Genomic DNA, 7,839 nt, shown 5'->3' with positions numbered 1-7,839 from the left:
TCCTCTCCCCTCCCAAGCACCCCCTCCAGCACCATTTTTCCTCTGAAACACCCTGAGCTGTGGGATTGAGATAAGGGCACAGGCTTGAAAAGGATGCAGATATCCTTTTTCCATCCTGCCTTGCCCCTGCCTCCAGGACCCCCTGCTCCAGCCCCTCTGAGGGCTGTATCCATGCCACAGCAAGCTCTGCTTGAGTAAGGAGCTGCTTGCTGGCTCACGTTCCAAATTCTCTTTCCTCAGCATCCCACACAGTCAAATATTTGCCTTTCCCTGCAGCATCTCTTTGTACAGACAAGGATGAGGGGGAGTAGAGAATGGTCTCAGCTCGCCCAGCCCATCTGTCCCCTGTATCACTGTGGGTCTCTTTAAAAGAAAGGACATAATTAAGGAAGAAATAAAGAATAGCTGTGCTGGTCTTGCTCTGCTGTTGAGTTGTGTTCCCAGATATTTCTCTGCTCCATTTAGTGCTCATCCTGCACTGGCTGTATCCCAGGAAATCCCTCTTGGCTGCTGTGGGGTTTGGAGCACCACAGACATGCCAACTCCAAGCCTGCAGCAAGCAAGAGCTGATTTTGGCACTGCAAGGCTGGTGAGGGCTGGAGACTACACTGCCCAAAGCTCTTCTGAGCACCACATTCCTTTTTATTCCTGGATTTTCCATAATGGCTCTTGAGATACTCCTTCAATTCTGCACAATCCAGAGCTGGTAACGAGCCAGGCTGGGCTTAAAACCCACAAAGCTGGGCTTAGAGGCCCTCTGAACTTATTGAAACTGCAGCAAAATCTCCCAACACCGTCACTTCCGTGGGCAGCTGCTTTGCACTCTGAGGTTGTGGAGTTCAGGTGCCAAAGGCCAAAACCCAGAGGTTTGGATCACCCTGCACGAATCCATGGTTCTCCATCCAGGTCCTGCAAGATGAGTGGCAGCATCCCAAGAGCCTTTACTGGCCCATCAGCTGGGGTAATCCTTCTCATGGCAAAGGCCAAGCAGGCACAGGATTTCAGTGGGAAGGGATGAAGGCATCGTGCCTCCCCAGGATCTCATTTTGGAGGATGTCATCTTCACCCTGAGTCCCACTTTTAAGCTTCTGACATCAGTGTGAGGTTTTCCTGAGTAAGATTTCGTTCAATTCCTCTGGATAGTCCAACCCTGCATGAACTTCTCTCACCCCTTCCTTGAATCTCCACAACCCTGGCGAGGATGCAGCTGTCCAGGAGGCAGGAGGAGGTTTTCAAGGCTTTTGCTCAAATTCAGGCTGGCAGATGAGACTCTTGGGCCAGTGCTCAGCCTTCACAGCCAGGAGCAGCCATTCCCCCCAACAGCACCCCGGACTCATCCCTGGAATGAGGTTCACTGTACCCCCAGTGCTTCCCTGAGGATGCCTGAGCTGTGGGGCTGAGAAGAGGGAAACAGCACCATCATTTCCAAGGCCAGCAGCTTCCAGGCTAAGTTAAAAACAACCCCAGGTGAATCCCCTGCTCCTTCTTCTTCTCCTCCAGCATTCCCAGTTCCCTTTTACCCCAGCAAGGGAACCCTGAATTGGCATTTTGCTCTGAGGAGTGGAAGGAGGAAGGGAAGGGGGGTTGCAACCAGACAAAACTGGGTTAATTCAGCATGGAAAGGTTTTTGCCTGCTCCCCTGTCAAGGGAAGAGAGTGCTCCTTCCCCTCTGCATTGGTATTCCGAGCTCATTTGCTGCAGTGGGAGCTGCACAGCCGCCAGCCGGGCTGGGAAGCACATCTGCATGGTGATGTCGTCAGGAATTCGGGTCTCCAAATCAATTACTGACCTTCTGCTGCTCCAGAAATTGCTCAGGATGGATTTGCATGCTGGGTGTGGGGAGAGGGAGAGGCTCAGCCTTGTTTTCTGCTTCTCTAGCTTCCTCAGACGCAGAGCTGTGGTTTATTTTTTTGGATCTGATTAATTGCGCCTTGTAGAATTTTCCCACTTGTCCTGATTCCCCTTCTCCTGGTATCAGTTTGGATTTCTGATGTACAAGCTGCTTTCAGAGTGTTTGTTTTATTCCTGAGACACTTGAGAATGATGCTGATTGTGCATCCTGCTGTCACCCACCCCCTCTCTCCCCAAACAACTCTGGAACCTCCTCATCCCGGCCAGATTTGATGGAGCAGTGAACCTCGGAGATGTCACATTCCCACAAACGTTTCTCAAGTGCTTTTCCGTCAGTGCACTTATCCAGAAGAGACTGAGAGGGTTGGGTTGTTCAGCCTGGAGAGGAGAAGGCTTCAGGGAGAACTCAGAGCCCCTTCCAGAGCCTAAAAAGGCTGAAGGAGAGCTGGGGAGGGACTTGGGACAAGGGCCTGGAGGGACAGGGCAGAGGGGGATGGGTTTAAACTGGAAAAGGGGAAATTTGGGTGGGATGTGGGGAAGAAATTCTTCCCTGTGAGAGAAGCCCTGGCACAGGTTTCCCAGAGAAGAGTTGGATGCCCCAACCCAGAAGTGTCCAAGGTCAGGTTGGACAGGGCTTGGAGCAACCTGGGACAGTGGAAGGTGTCCCTGCCCATGTCAGGGGGTTATATAGAGACAATCTTTATTTTCCCTTCCAATCCAAAATATTCCATGTTTTGAGGATCTAACACAGGCTGGACGCAGACTACGACCACACCAGTGAACTGACCAGTGGCAGGATTTGTCCCCTGGCTGTGTCAAGGGGTCATGAAGGAGCTGGGTACGATAACTACAGACCCATCTTTCCCCAAATCCTGGGAAGCGAGGGATGAAACCCCCAGGGAATCAGTTCAAAATCAGTAACACAAATTAGCTCTTGGCACAGTGGGCATCAGAAAATATAAGGATGTTGGGGAAAGGGTGAGAAATAGCAACAAGACCATGAATGAATGTTAGAGACCAGGCTGGGGTGTCCTCCCTGGTATCCCTAACTCCAGGGATGAGGAGGCTAAGGAAGCACTCAGGGATGGGCCCATGGAGAGCTCCTGCCCATGGATTAACAAAATCACCATAAAAAGCATCTCTTTGGCCAGTGTGGGCTCCAGGGACAGTGCTGTGACCCTGGAGAGATTCCCTACACCCACTCCTGCCTGCACCACCCTGATCCTCACCGTCAGTCCCTCTGGGGGCTGATGCCCCTCTGCCCAAACCGCCGTGGAATCCCATCCTGAGGGACCCCACAGTCCATTCAAGAGGCAGATGGGGCAAGGCAAAGGCACCTCACAGTGCCCAGAAATCCTGCAGGGAGGGAGACTCTCAGGGTTGCTGTTCCCTGAGATTCTCCTCGGGGTTGCTGTTCCCCAAGGTAATAAGGTTTTCAGGCTTCTCTAGCCCTAAAGATTCCACACCGGAGCCAGAGAAGACAAGCTGAGTCTGCCAGTCCGTGTTTCCAAGGTTGTTTATTCTTCATTATCTCAGTTCTCTCCCAGCTTTGCCAGGCGTCCCCAGCAGAGCAGGACACGCGGCAGACTGGGTGGATCAGAGGGTCCCGGACCTTATGTACGGTACCCTTGACCCAACCACCGTCCAAAACAAACTTTTTATTTACAGAATTTTGCCAATACCTACTACCCATGTTAACATGTCATGTCTACTCTAAACCAATCCTTAAAATCCAACTCAGCAAAAGATGGGGGACGAGAGCAAGAACAAGGAGCACAGGGGCCACTCCCCAATTCCTCCATCTTGCCTCTTCAAGCCCATATACTAAAAATCCCGGATTCTACATTTACTCTCTGTGATAAACTAGCTATTACTTATTTAAAATTCTTTCAGCTGTGATTCTTCATACATGTGGCCATTCACTCCCATGGCCAGGGATCAGAGCAGTGTCCTCCTGGGCTCTGTGTGAGGCTGGCTGACCCCCTTATACAGATCCCAAATCCCCCTGTCCAGTCTCCAAACCCTCCAGGGTAGCCAGAGGGATGTCCTGGACTCTGACAGGAGACCTTGGAAAACTGAGGAAGCTGAGATCTCACAGGGATGAGAATTTCCCCAGGGAGCAGCATTCCAGCTCCGTCTGCATCACGTGCGGAGCGCCGGTGTTCACTGAGCCATGACCAGGCAGAGCCTGATGTAGTTTGTCTCAATGAGCTGGTTATTAATCCTTGCAGCCAGGAAGGGATGATTTTGCATTTCCTTGGCAGTATCGTGTGCTGGCAGGAGAGGAAAAGGCAGGAATTTTGGCTCTTCCCTCATTTAGAGAGGACCTGGACATGCAGCCATAGCCAGAGGCTGTTCAGCCATCCACGGGGACACTGAGGAAGCAACTGGGGGAGGTTCTGGTCACTGGCAACACTCAGATCTTCCTAAATCAGAGTGTGAAGTCTGATTTCTTCTTTTCAAAGAAAATCAAACAAAAAAAAACCTCCAAGAAAAACAAACAGAGCCAGCAAGGAAATCTAAGACTGTGTTCCCTCAGAAATCACTACACACACAAACAAACCTGCCCATGCACGCAGTGTCAGATAAATAAATAAATACAGGGAGGTTTCTTTAGTTCTCCCGGAGTTTTGCCCTCAGCTCACTGACAGAGATCAGAACATCCCCTGGATAATATCAGTGCTTGGATCACCCTCCCAGCAGGCACTGAGGGGGCTCGGGAGCTGCTCCCTTCCTCAGGTAAAATACCAGCTTTGGAGGATTTTGGGGTTTGATGATTTCAGTTTCTGTTAAATCCTCTCCTTTTCCTGCTTGCTTTGGAGCTTACAGGAGAGGGAGGGTGGTGGGAAATGCTCTCATCAGGTGAATGTCAGTGGTTGCAGGGTAGATTTGGAGGAGAAAATACAACAGGAATCAAAGCACAAAAGATCCCCAAATCTTCGTGTTCACCCCATCCCTCTGTGGGGGGAATCCTGTGCAGGGAATCTCACCAGAGCTGCTGTACCCAGAGCTCAAACTGAGTGAACTGCTGGAGCTCAAAAGCTCCATTGAGGTTATTCAGATTCTCCTCCCAGCTTTGAAATATTCCCCCCCTGCAAGTGTTCCCTGAGAGTTTCACAGAGCCATGGAAGGGTTTGGGTTGGAAGGGACCTTAAATCTCATCCAGGGCCACCCTCTGCCAGGGGCAGGGACACCTTGGATCCCAGGTGGATCCAAGTTCTGTCCAGCCTGGCCTTGGACACTTCCAGGGATCCAGCAGCAGCCACAGCTTCTCTGGAAAACCTGTGCCAGGGCCTCACCACCCTCACAGCCAGGAATTCCTTCCCAATATCCCATCCATCCCTACCCTCTGGCAGTGGGAAGCCATTCCCTGTGTCCTGTGCCTTCAAGACCTTGTCCCCAGTCCCTCTCCAGCTCTCCTGGAACCTCTTTAGTCCCTGGAAGGGGCTCTGAGCTCTCCCTGGATCCTTCTCCAAGTGAAAACCCCCAATTTGGATCTACAGGGACACTTGTGGGATCACCCGAGTGAGCTCAAACCAAGTGCTGAACCCCAAGAAAACCAGGAAAAAGCAGAAGTGGCCAGTGCCAAAAGCAGAGCAAGAAGGAAGAACCTTCCTGGCTTTGCACTCAACATTTTCAAGGATCACAGTTCCCAGCAGCACCTTTGGAGATGGGAGCAGGACATCCATTCCAAGGGAAGGTCTGATAAGACCTCTCTGCCTGCAGAGATGGAGGAAGGCAGAGGATTCACTGAAAGGGTTTCTGCATCCCCAGCAACCTTTGAAAAATGGCCTCTGATCAGGAAAAAGGCAAAAAGACCTCCATGAAATGGGTGACTCTCTACATAGCTCACGTTTGTGTCCCACAGCTCCAAGGCTGCTTTTATCCATTCACACAAGACTCCAAGATATTCCCTTAACCTTTATCTTTTCTGCTCAAGTCCGTTTCATCTGCCAGGTTCAATTCTCCCCTGATTTCTCTCCTCTGACCCTGTCTGCTGCCCATCCTTGCTCTCCTGGCTGTGGATATCCCCTGTCCTGGCCTTGTTGGAATGTTCCAGGTGCTGAGCAAGAGGGCAGAGGCACATCCTGGTTGCTGGATCTGTGCTTTAAGGAATATAAACAATTTCAGGCACTGCCATCCCCATCCTTCCTTCAGTGCCAACAGTGAAACATCTCCTGTCCTTCAGCCAGCAACCAGTTTTACTTAAAACCTTCCAAAAACTGCCTGTCCTTGAGTGCTGCACCCCCAGATCAGACATGGCTGTGATTTGTCACCTATTTCAGGTGACCAAACTTGCAGGCAAGCAAGTGACCAAGGTCTGCAGGTCATGTGGGCCCTTTTCTTTAGAAACCCCCCAAAAATGGTGTCTCAGAGCCCTGAGTTGGCTGCTGGCTCTGGTGTGGTTTCATTTCCTCCCAATGTTGCTGTGTAAACACTAATCAGTCCAAATTATTCCAATCACAACTGTGGAGCAGGGAAGTAGCATTAATGAGGAAAAATAGGGAACAGATTGGTGAAGCAGAACGTGTCCTTTGGCTGGAGGCTGGTGGCTCCCATCCAGCACATGCAGCTCACACCCCTTCCTGTGCCACAGGCCTTGGAAATCAATCCTGCCAGAGAGAGCTCTGGGACAGCCTGTCCAGCCCCAGGGTGCCTGCACGGCCAAACACCAGGGGATATTTCCCATCAGGAATAGGAGTCCCGTGGGGTCTGATTCCAACATGTTTTGGGTTGGGAGAGACCTTAAATCTCATCCAGTTCTACCCTCTCCCACAGGCTGGGACACCTTCCACTATCCCAGAGTGCTCCAAATCCCATCCAGCCTGGCCTTGGACACTTCCAGGGATCCAGGGACAGCCACAGCTGCTCTGGGCACCCTGTGCCAGGGCCTCCCCACCCTCACAGCCAGGAATTCCTTCCCAATATCCCATCCCTGTGGCAGTGGGAAGCCATTCCCTGTGTCCTGTCCCTCCATCCCTTGTCCCCAGTCCCTCTCCAGCTCTCCTGGAGCCCCTTTAGGCTCTGGAAGGGGCTCTGAGCTCTCCCTGGATCCTTCTCTTCTCCAGGTGAACACCCCCAGCTCTCTCAGGACAAGTCTCCAAAGCCCAGGACTGTGAAGAGCATGGAAATTACTGTTCCCTGCCCATTCCAGGAGTGCCTCAGCTGCAGAGCTGCATTTATTCACCACTGCCCCTGCCTGGCTCCATGTTAAACCAGGGAGACTGTGCCAGACATGGGGAACAGGCATCCATCCTTCCCCAAAGCTTCACACAACATGGCCAGGCCCTTGTTCATCCTCCTTCATGGCCTTGCAGGTGTTTAAAACACACCTGGACACAGCCCTCAGTGATCTGATTTAATTAGACCTGCACTGATCAAGGGGTGGAATAAGATGAGCTCCATGAATTCATTCCAACCTGAATTATTCCATGATTTTAAATTGCTGCTATGGTTTGTATTAATGAAATAACTACTACCAGTCAGCAGGCCAGGAAAAAGTTCCACCCCCAGGGGCTACATCTGATTGGTTTCCTTTTTAGGATAAACTTTTCCAGATCATTTTTGAACATCAGTGACACCAATACCTGGAATAAATGGGAACCACTCACCCCGAAAGGCCCTGGCAAAGCCTTGCAGGAGGCTCTGCAAAGGTGGGAATGAGATCTCATGGGAGCTGTTCAGATTCAGCAATACTGGAGCAATTTTCATACTGGAGCAATTTTCCAAAAGCAAAGCAGGTGTTACAGGTGGAAAGGGTAAAGTGGATTCTGAAGAGGGGCAAATTCACATCTTTCCATGGAAACCTCTTGGTCTGTGGAGAAATGCAGACAGAAATCACCTGCATCCATTCCTGCAGCATGAACTGAAGCAGGAAACCATCAAGGCAGCCCTTGAAGCTGATGTTTAAACTACCTGGAAAATATCCCAGACATTAAACACTTGGAGCTGCTACAATAGGGTCAGAATAAGAGAAATTACATTTGA

Source organism: Prinia subflava, chromosome 2 (assembly GCF_021018805.1).
Source record: "Prinia subflava isolate CZ2003 ecotype Zambia chromosome 2, Cam_Psub_1.2, whole genome shotgun sequence".
Classification (NCBI taxonomy): domain Eukaryota; kingdom Metazoa; phylum Chordata; class Aves; order Passeriformes; family Cisticolidae; genus Prinia; species Prinia subflava.
The sequence above is the reverse complement of the archived record's forward strand: the minus strand, read 5'-3'. Positions refer to the sequence as shown.